This window comes from Alosa sapidissima, chromosome 12 (genome assembly GCF_018492685.1).
Source record: "Alosa sapidissima isolate fAloSap1 chromosome 12, fAloSap1.pri, whole genome shotgun sequence".
NCBI lineage: Eukaryota > Metazoa > Chordata > Actinopteri > Clupeiformes > Clupeidae > Alosa > Alosa sapidissima.
In genome coordinates this window covers 16,049,676-16,059,921 of record NC_055968.1, presented here as the reverse complement: position 1 = coordinate 16,059,921, position 10,246 = coordinate 16,049,676, and the positions used below count along the sequence as shown (strand labels likewise).

Sequence of the window (10,246 nt, the reverse complement as noted above, 5' to 3'; positions counted from 1 at the left end):
TTGCTGTAGACTGTATTGCACCTACTCTCGTTTCCATAGAAGCGCAATTACTTTGCATCACAGTGGCTCTGAACTGAGTCTCTCTCTCTCTAGACCCTTCATAACTGTTGTTGGGTGCTGCCAAATCTAATGCTACAACACTAAGCAATTCTCAGTTGCCTGAACACATTTCCTGAATCGATCACCCTTTTGGCAAGACCATAAACAGTTTTCACATATAAAACTCTATTCTTATGCAAGAAAACACATTTTGCATTGTAATGCACTTGTGATGCATAATGGTAACAACAAGTGGCAAAAGGTAAACATAAAGAAAGCACAAATGTCATGTTAAACACAACCACTCAACATTTATTACATGATGTGACAACCAATATAAGCTAGTTCAGGGTGTAAACAAATGGTTGAACAGTGCAGGTTCATATAAACAATGGACAGAAACTATCAGTGAGGCATTCAGAGTACATCGTAGGCTAGACTGCAATACTTCTACAGTACTGAAATGTATTTGCTAAACAAATGGTTTGAAACCTTTCACCCTTTCAAAACAGTAAACACAAACCCCCTTTCTCAATACTTTATTTTCTCAATACTTTATTTTCACTAGCCTGGGTTTTCCCATGCTGCCTTATGCGCACAATTTTATTCACGCTGCTAGGCAGCCTGGATTCCAATAAAGGAACCAATCACAGAACGGAGGGGGGGCAGCAAGACGATGACGACATACCGAATGATGAGCTACGTACAGACACATTTGATAGACATTCCAATAGCCCAATAAACGGCTTTGGGCATTCGTAAACCATGTTTCAAATACGAGAAAATGTACATGTAGTTCACAGACCCCATCTCAATGACATGCGGTTTGGCGTTAGCCAGGCCATATTTTCACTGGATTTACAGTAAATCCCAGATATCAGATTGGCAGATAGCAGGCCACTGGTGGCATGCCACTTTGGTCCGTCGTCGGACCATTATCTCTTTAAATTTAACTCGTCATGAATATTACGAAAAGACGTGACATTATGAAAATGATGGATGAAGTAATAACTGAATAAATTAAAAAGATTTTAGACCAATATTGGTAAAATATTGGGGCATTTGTCGGCAACCCACCAGCGGACCGCCAGAGAACCGATGAGCAAAAGGCTCCGCCAGCCTCTTGCATTCACTCAACACTATTTTGCATTGCTTATCTGTTCAATGACTGTTCAACAGTGCATTTTGACTGCTTTGTGAGGTGATCTGAAGACAGTGTTTAGTTTTGAGCAGGTACAACTGTTTTGAGGCGATTGTTCAGTTTTGCAGAGGTTGTCAGAGGTTTTGTGAATGTAGTTTGAGATTTGGGAGTTGTTTTTACAGTTTTGAGAAAAGGGTGGATGGTTTCAAAAAATGTGTTTTAGCAATTGTGAAAAACTGTAATTGCTCAAGGTGCAAACTTCAGACTTCAAAGTGCTTTCCTCAAAATTGCTGAGATTTCTATACTCACGAATACCTCCTGGAAATGTTACTTACTGCAAAGTTTGAAATGTGAGATAAGCTGCTTGAAAAAACAACATATCTGTATGCACCATTCATAGGCAAGCATAGTTAAATCTGGTTTACATCTGATCTGGTCCTGAACTGGTTCTGATCTGCCTTGGCTCTGTTGATAAAGCTGCTCCTGCACCCAGTGCCACAGCTGTTGCCTTTGTTCTAAAGCCACAGGATGATTCACATTATTTCCACCTGTCATTCTTCCCTATGATGCCATAGTACAGCGGCTAAGGCCAGATTTTTTTATCAGAATCGTTCAGATTTTGTTCAGTTTTTGCAGAAAGCACAGTTATACTGTGTCATTATCAGAGGTAAAGGAAAACAGAATAGCATATGTATTAGCTCATGGTTTTGCATGAGCAGAAGGCTAAAAAACAATGGGTAACACTTTACTTGACAGTATCGACATAAGTGACATGACACTGTCATGAACATATGACACTGTCATGACACATGAACCCTAACTCTAACCCTAAACCTAAACCTAATCCCTAACTTGTTATGACAAAAACAGAATGTCACTTAATAACAGAAGTGTTATGTCATAAACATTTCTGACTTGTTTATGACTCATTCATGACAGTGTCATGTCACTCTTATGTCGATACTGTCAAGTAAAGTGTAACCAAACAATGTTTGTTTGGGGGACAATAAAAGCTATGTTTTATTAATACATTTACATTCACCCCTAAAAAAATTGTGCTCCATATCAGCTGTGATAGGCAGTCTTGCTGTGTGGCGTAGGCGATGTTTTATGTACTGTACCCTCTGAAAATATTTGAATCCTTTCTGTAAGAACTTTGATTGGTGGATTCAAATAAAGAATTCATGAGTCTGTGTGTGTGTGTGTGTGTGTGCGTGCGTGCGCGTGCGTGTGAATGTGTGCGTGTGAATGTGTATTCCAGTAAATGTAGGTGGGTGTACACTAGGCTGATACGTGGGCTGAATCAATAACTGGATTGCTGGCACTGACGAGACAGGAAGAGGAAATACAGTCCCGTCCTGCTGCTACGCATTCCCCTCTCACCCACAGGCCACCACTGCTGCCACCACCTCTGACACCGCTGCGCTTCAGAGAGGCGCCGTGAGCCAAACAGGGCGAGGCTCGAGTTTGGAATGAGGCCAAGGTTGGCCAAGACTCTCAGTCGGCGGTGAATGATCCAGCTATTGCATATTATAGATATTGAGGAGGTGGCAACGCTTCTGAACTCTCTTCCCTGAGCTCTCCTCTGCTCCGTCACCGGCTAAGGCCCAGTTTCTGTGAAAGTACCCACCCAGTGCTATTGAGCCACATTTCATTGTGAATCCACACCCGACAGCAATGCATTTAATTCACCCTGCCACACATGATAAAGAGCACACACACACACAGACATGGACACACTTCAAGGAGAGCACACACACACAACTTCTATTGTGTGTGAGTGAAACTCCTCCTGGTATATTTGGAAGACAATCCAAAGGTGGTTTTGGGTGTGTGGGGGGGGGGAAAACTGCTCGCTAAAGAATGGGCTGGCATTGAAACAACAATTTACAAGGAACCATGTCAGTTTTCAGATTACAAGGAGGCTGGAGGTGGTTTGAGGCTTATTCTTTCCTAATGGGCTGTCTCATCACCCCAGGACCTGTTTCCCATTCACAGGCTTAAAGCCTAACCACCACTAGACTCAGTAAAGCTATTGTGCTGGTAATCTCTTGGATTTTAGCTCTAATGCATATCAATGGTGCACTGTATTTGTTCAAAACTATTTGAATATCTTAACAAAGTTTTATAATCTTTGTTTGGGGAATAATGTGTTAATGTCTCTAATATGCATCCTTTGAATGCCCCTTTCTGAGCAGGCAACAAAAGTTGCGAAAAGGTTCCTCAAACAACAGAAGCTGCAGTAGAACCTCGGCACCAGCAGGGGTCTCTCTCTGCTTGCTGCTCTGCCCAAAGTCTTGTCAGTGAGCACACTGACTGAATTGACTGCCTGCCGTCCGAGTAAAAGTGAAAAACCAAGGGAACCCTTTTCGGAAGCACCTGCCCTGAACTCTCCCCGTGCACTCCCCACCCCCCCCCCGCCCCCGGCTCTCTCGACCCTCCACGTCCTCCCCGAGCTTCATAATTCCAGGAAGAGGACGTGGCCGTGGACACAGACGGACGGGGAATGGTCCCCGTGACTCGGCCCGTTCTAACCCCTACCTCTCAGGGCTCCAGCAACCTCATTCAACCTTCCACCCACTCAGGCAGGAATGCAGGGGAGGAGAGGAGAGGAGGGGAGAGAAGGAAAGATAGACAGGAAAACAGAGCAGAGGGCAGAGAGGAGGAGGTGGGAGAAGAGGAGTGGAGGGGAGAGTGGGAGAAGAGGGAAGAGGGAAGAGATTATGAAATATGCCCGCAAGCGAGTGTGTCTCTCTGTGTTACACCAGTGAGCCCCTCTCCTCTCCCTCTCTGGGCCTCTCTCTCTCTGTGTGTGTGTGTGTGTGTGTGTGTGTGTGTGTGTGTTTCGATGCACACAGACAGAAGAATGTGCTCTGTGTAAACTTCACACACACACACACACATACATCACAAGGTGTGTGTGCTTCAAGTGCTCTGGGCCAGTGCCACAGTGGTGTGGGTGGTACCACTGAACAAGGGCAGATGACTGACAGCATTCATACACTCATATTGGAACACCATTGGGCAATCTTCCTCTGCTTTAGTTCATAAAAAGAACAGCCGTCAACATGAACTCATTATCTCTGCATAACTATCTTATGACTTCAGCTCTTGGGATTATCAGTGACATATAGCCATCTTTGTCATTACTAGTCATTGTTGATGTAACCTGACACAGCCATATTGTGTTTTTACAATGTTATCGCACTTAAGTGCTGTGTAGTTTCAAGGGTGATGGGAATATGAAAGTGAAAGAGGAATTATGCTTTTTTAGCGTATCATTTCCTGATATTTGACACATTTGGCATCCATTATTGTGTGTGGGAACAAGACTAATGTGCAAGATGATAATTCCAATTTGCCATTTAAGCCGAGGGTTAATCTTTGAGGCCTGTAATGGCAGTGGGGGGGTCTGTCTGGGAATACAGTGGGTGTTATCTGAATGCTGAGCTCAGAAGTGGTGGCAGGTGGTGGTGACAGAAACATAATACCCCAACCACACCTACCTTCACCCCCGACACACACACACACACACACACACACATAAACACACACACACAGGTGGCTTTGAGTGTGACCCCCCCTCTGAGGTATCCCACGGAAGATGACAAGAGGCTCTTTTATCTGCAAGCTCCGGGCTTTTAACGAGCTCAACACAACAGGCAGACTCACACACACAATCAGTCGCCTCGTTTGGTCAGGTCATTTGAGCGCAGGTCATCTGTTGTCATTGTCCGACAGAGCAGACACTCACTGCTCCTGACGTGTCCACCAGCGTGTTCTTTCCCCCTCTGTGCCTCACTCCATCTCAAGGTTCCCCAGCGCCTTCCTCGATGTCAAGACGTCAACCAAGGCCACTGGACTATTGCCTGCCATGGGTGTGGGAGAAACAGGAAACACACTCCCCCACCTCTCTCTCTCTCTCTTTCTCTGTTCAGACTTTTGTGGTAAATTAGTGGTGTTATGCGCGGTTCATGTGATGCATCAATACATTTATGTGCGAAGGTTTGTTTGTTTGCGAAGGGATTCGCTCTGAGGAGCAATTACGAGCCCCCACTAGTCCTCGGGGTGACGCACAGGTGAGCTGCGTAAGCTATCATTTCCACACAAACAGCATCTCCCATGTGCATTTAGAGCCGACCTCCGTGTGACCCAGCTCTATTAGCCTGCACTGCCTTCCATGGAAGGTCAGCCCCTGCCGTCATTACCTCCGCCAAAGGAGGTGATGTTTTCAGTGCGGTTTGTTTGTCTGTTTGTTCATTTGTCTGTGTGTTCAGGGTTACACACAAACACTGCTGGCTTGGTGGAAAGGTGTAGAATTGGACCTGTTAGGGAAAGTCTGTCCAATGCTGAAGAGGCTCCAACTCACAGCAGCTTAATGAATTTAGTGTAACTTTCACTGAGGTTACAGTATTTGGCCGTGGCAAAGGTCTACGCTCTCCAAATAGTTTGCGGTGGTATTTTGCAACTGTCTGAGCGGTGAGAGGTAATAGACTAATATCACCTCGTGGTCACGGCTCATTAAGTATCCCTTATGGAAAATAACTAGTAAAGAGTAACTACTAAATAAGATTTCTATAGTAGTTCTGTTCTGTAATAACATGTATGCATTAGAAGTCCCAAAATGCTATGAGATTCCTATGAGCAGCGCAGTGTGTGTGTGTGTGAGTGTGTGAGAGAGAGAGTGTATTAAAATATATATTATATATATATATATATAGAATGTATATTAAAATCTTCTGCAGCTGAGAGAAAGACAATAATGAATTTTACAGATTGAGAGTTTGCTCAGACTCCATGTGTCTGTGACCCCGGGTGCTTGCAGAAGCAGAGGTGTTTATGAGGGCTGCGTCTGCACACACCCACTGCAGGCGGGGGGCCCAGGAACACTCGACACTGGATCTTCGGGCAGGGATAGAGGTGGGTGGATGGTGGTTGGTGGTGGGGGTGGGTTTGAAGTTGGGGGTTGGGGGGCCGGGGCGTGGCGTGGCTGGGAGACGGAGTCGGACACAGCATTCCTGCCGGATCAGAGGGCGTGATGCGTGGGTGGGTGGCTCAGCGGTCGAGGCCGTCGTGTCGGAGAGACCGTAGTGCACAGAGAGAAGTGCAGAGAGCCTGAGTGCGCTGGCCAATTCCTCAGCACTGACATCAGCATCTTTGAGCTGGCCTGCTTGCTTGCTTGTCGCTCCAGCCCACCCACCATGGGTCATCCACCCACTCTCCTGCCTGCCTGCCAGGCACCCAGGCCTGGGTAGTCTCAAACTTTAGACCCTTGATACAGCCAGGCCTGCCTGGTACAGACAAATGCACAGAGACAGTTCACAGATGGCATTGTCTAAGGCCAATTACAAGAATATGGTCCACACACATTTTTAATAAAATAATCCTGCCGAAGCTCTCCTCTGAAGGTGAGGGTAGCAGTAGTGACAGACAGACAGACAATTGGGGAGAAAAGAAAGATAGATTAGATAGACTGCTCTGAATAGTATCATAATTGTGTCAGAGGTCAGTGGTTTGTTTGGATTATAAAAAGCAACTGCCTGGAAGAGCACAGAGAGGGATGAGTCAAAACTTCCTGTGGTAAAATAAAGCCAGAGATTAATTCCATGGTTCCAGGTGGAAAATGCTGAATGAGTGAACAATGACTGTGTGTGTGCGTCAAGTGTGTGCATCAAGATCAGAGAAGGACAGGAGGTGGCTGTTGCTCAAGACTCAGGACAGCATTTAGAACAATGCATTCCATGCTGCCGTGTGCCGTGGATTGAGAATTATGCAACCAGACGCTCAGACAGAGTGATATTTGAATGTGCTGACTGTCTTGTAGGCAGCACACCGGTGCCACGCACAGGAAAAAGATGACCTTCTTGATAGGTGAACAGTGAATGCATTCTCAGGCTGCTTTTTTCCACCTCCCTCTCTCTATTTTCTCTTTCTTTCTCTTATATATATATATATATTGTAAATATTAGAGAGTGAAAGGGAAGTTTAAAGATTCCCCTGGAGTTTGCCAGATATTTCTCAGGTTTTACTGGTCATGGCAGCTGTTACTGCATCTGACCACATGTAGTGCTGTTGGGTGACGTAATGGAAACCAGTGTGTTTGAAGGAAATTGTGGATGCCGGCCCAACTTCACTGATAACACAGTAATTGCGTCAGATGGGTTTCTGTCAGTTGTATGTGAAATAATCCTTTTTTTTTTTAAACTCATTTCTGACCAGACATGGTGACATACACATGGAACTGAAGAGGACAAGTAGAGAGATTTAAAAAGAAAAGAATAGGACGGAAAAAAAAGTCAAGATGAGGAATGTTGCTGAGAAGTGGAACCCCAGTGCACTAAGAAAGGAGACGAGTGTAAACAGAGTCAGTCAGTGCAGAAGAATGCAACAGGCATGCTGGGCCCAGGGGACTGGGACAGGGGTGATGGAGGCGATGGGGGGGGGGGGGGGCATAGGGGGAGGCTGAGGGAGTGGGAGGAAGCCCGGGAGCATCGTGCCGGGGCAAGAAAGGGTGGGGGAGTGTCTGGGAAGAGATGGGTGGAGCAGGCCTTTAAGAGAAGGAGCTCCAGTGAAATACTGTGAGCTGGTGAACTAAAGGAAAGGGGTGGGGTTGGGGAGAGTGTGTGTGTGTGTGTGAGAGTGAGAGTGTGTGGTGGTGGTGGTGGTGGTGGTGGTGGTGGTGGTGGGGAGGGAGTCGTAAACTTCAAAAGGTCAGGCAAGCGGATAGGAGGAGGAGGAGGTGTGTGTGTGTGGGAGGACGAGCGGTGGACTCGTGTGGTGTGTTTCAGGAGGGCCCCGGTCCTGCAGGCGTCCTGCTGAAAGCATTTGAAGCCTCAAACCTCCGTGGCCCCATAAGCCCCAAGGTCAGCAGCGGAGTGGAGTGGAGGAGAGGAGAGGGTGATGAAGACCAGGCCAGCGCTGAGGAAGCAGACCGGCGGGAGAGCGGAGGGCCGTAAAAACAAAGCCCCACATCCTCCTCAGTGTGGCTGACCCTGCCAAGGGCACCCTAAATAACTAAGATCCTCTCTCACTCCAGAGGGGAGGAAGGCCCTCACCCGGTCACTCACTGTCCACGGGAGTGATAGATGATTTAAATCCAGGTGCCGAGGCTTTGATCTGAGGATCTAAATGCACATGTAATCCTAGGGAATAGGAGGGGGCATTGTGAAAACTCTGAAATCTTTCTTTAATTTGCTGTATTTTCATATATTGCACTGACAACTGTGTCCTCTGCGTCCTCTCTCTCTCGGCATGTGTGTGCATGTGTGTGTGTGTGTGTGTGTGCTTGTATGTGTGTGCGTGTGTGTGTGTGTGTGTGAGTGTGAAAATAACAAAAGATTGTCAAGTTCCTTATCAGTGGCATCTGTGAAAGCAGTGGAGACCTTTCACTTCGTCAATATTATCAGAATGGAAGATTTTTGGGCTTGTGCCCAAATGGGCACCTGCTGTGCCAGGAATGTGACTTTTGCAGCGTCTCACACTTCCCATCCTCTTGTGAGAAACACACACACAAAAAATCAACAACAAATCATCCTGTCAGAAGTGCCTTGTACAGAGCGTGATGCTTTGAAGGTGTAGAAGTAGAGATACAAAATGATTTTCTTTTCATTTAATCATCATAAATTCTTTTTTTGTGTGTCCTTTCAGTAATGGGGAGAGGTGTGTGTGCGGTGGTGATGGTCGGTGAGTGAGGATGATTCATCCTCTGTGCTCTTTAGCATTAGTCACACACCTCACCACAACTGGCCTGACACTCAAGCCCTGTCTGACCATTGGGGGAGGGTGGGGGGGCTGCTGCAGGGTTTAGAGGCAGCTGCTCCCCTCTCTCATCTCTCTTTCTCTCTGTCTCACTCACGCTCTCTCTCATCTATCTATCTATCTATCTATCTATCTATCTATCTATCTATCTATCTATCTATCTATCTATCTATCTATCTATCTATCTATCTATCTATCTATCTATCTATCTATCTATCTATCTATATATCTATCTATCTATCTATCTTTTTTCTGTCTGTCTGTCTATCTAAGTTTGTCAGATTTCTCTATCTGTTTCTGTTTCTATAATACAGTTTTTCTCAGTCGCTTTGGTGCTTTTCTCAGATCAGAATAAAAATTATCATAACTATTTGTTCAACCTCCACAACATTTAGTCATTTGTGCACATCATAGTAGCAATTTCTCCTTCCTCTGAACAAATTGCAAATGCTTTTGAACATGTATCAGTTGCTTTGTTATGTCAGTCAAAATGAACTATACTTATGGATGCTGAATAGTCGTTCCCAATAAAACTAATAGTCTTTACATACAAAATTGGTGAACTAGTTATCAAATTCTGTCACAATGCTGTAGAATTGCAAAGAGCATATACAGTAAAACTATGAAACACTGTACATATTCAGTGTCTTGTACTCACTCCCCTAACTACAGCAATTTGTAACTTTACTGTAGTTTTCAAATGGCTGTACAAGTACTGTATAGTGCTGTCTGAGCATTTTCAGGTAGTGTCACCGAGTTCTGATGTTTTTTTGCATGGGAAAACACTGAGAGCATAAACTGTCGTAATGAAAACATGACAAAGCCATTTGACTATCTTGTTCATAAATGATGGTGTCAAGACTTCTCATTTTAATGACACCGGCGGTTTCATTGGCATAAATACTTGCTTTTGAGGAATGGACTATCCATTTTGAGCAAGTGACGTGCTTTAGCAGGTTATCCACTAGGTTTTGCAGTTTGCACTAATTGTTTTGAGAAATGCACTAACTGCTGTGCAAATGTTAATAGTGATGTGAGAAAAGCACCAAAGTGACTGAGAAAAACTAGTAGTACTTTCTGCATGTCTGTAGACATGACTTTTCATGTTCCTATATTCAACTAATTTGTATTGATAACACTGCAGGCATTGTACATGCACTTCCAGTCTGTTATACTTGTAGCAAGTCTGTTTCTCTCTCTCTCCCTCCCTCTCTCTCTCTCTCTCTCTCTCTCACTCACTCTCTCTTTCTGAGATGCAGGAAACTGCAGAGAAAAGAGGAGAAGAGAGAGGAAAGAGACGGAATCAAA

General features: G+C 45.2%; 1 long non-coding RNA gene across 1 annotated transcript; it reads right to left on the bottom strand.

The window, feature by feature from the left end:
* Nucleotides 1-781: 781 nt before the first annotated feature.
* LOC121678403 lies at nt 782-10,024 on the bottom strand. Its single transcript, XR_006021229.1, has 3 exons — nt 10,013-10,024; nt 4,249-4,253; nt 782-891 (listed from the first exon to the last, which is right to left on the bottom strand). It is a non-coding gene; the product is annotated as an uncharacterized LOC121678403 (long non-coding RNA).
* Nucleotides 10,025-10,246: the final 222 nt, after the last annotated feature.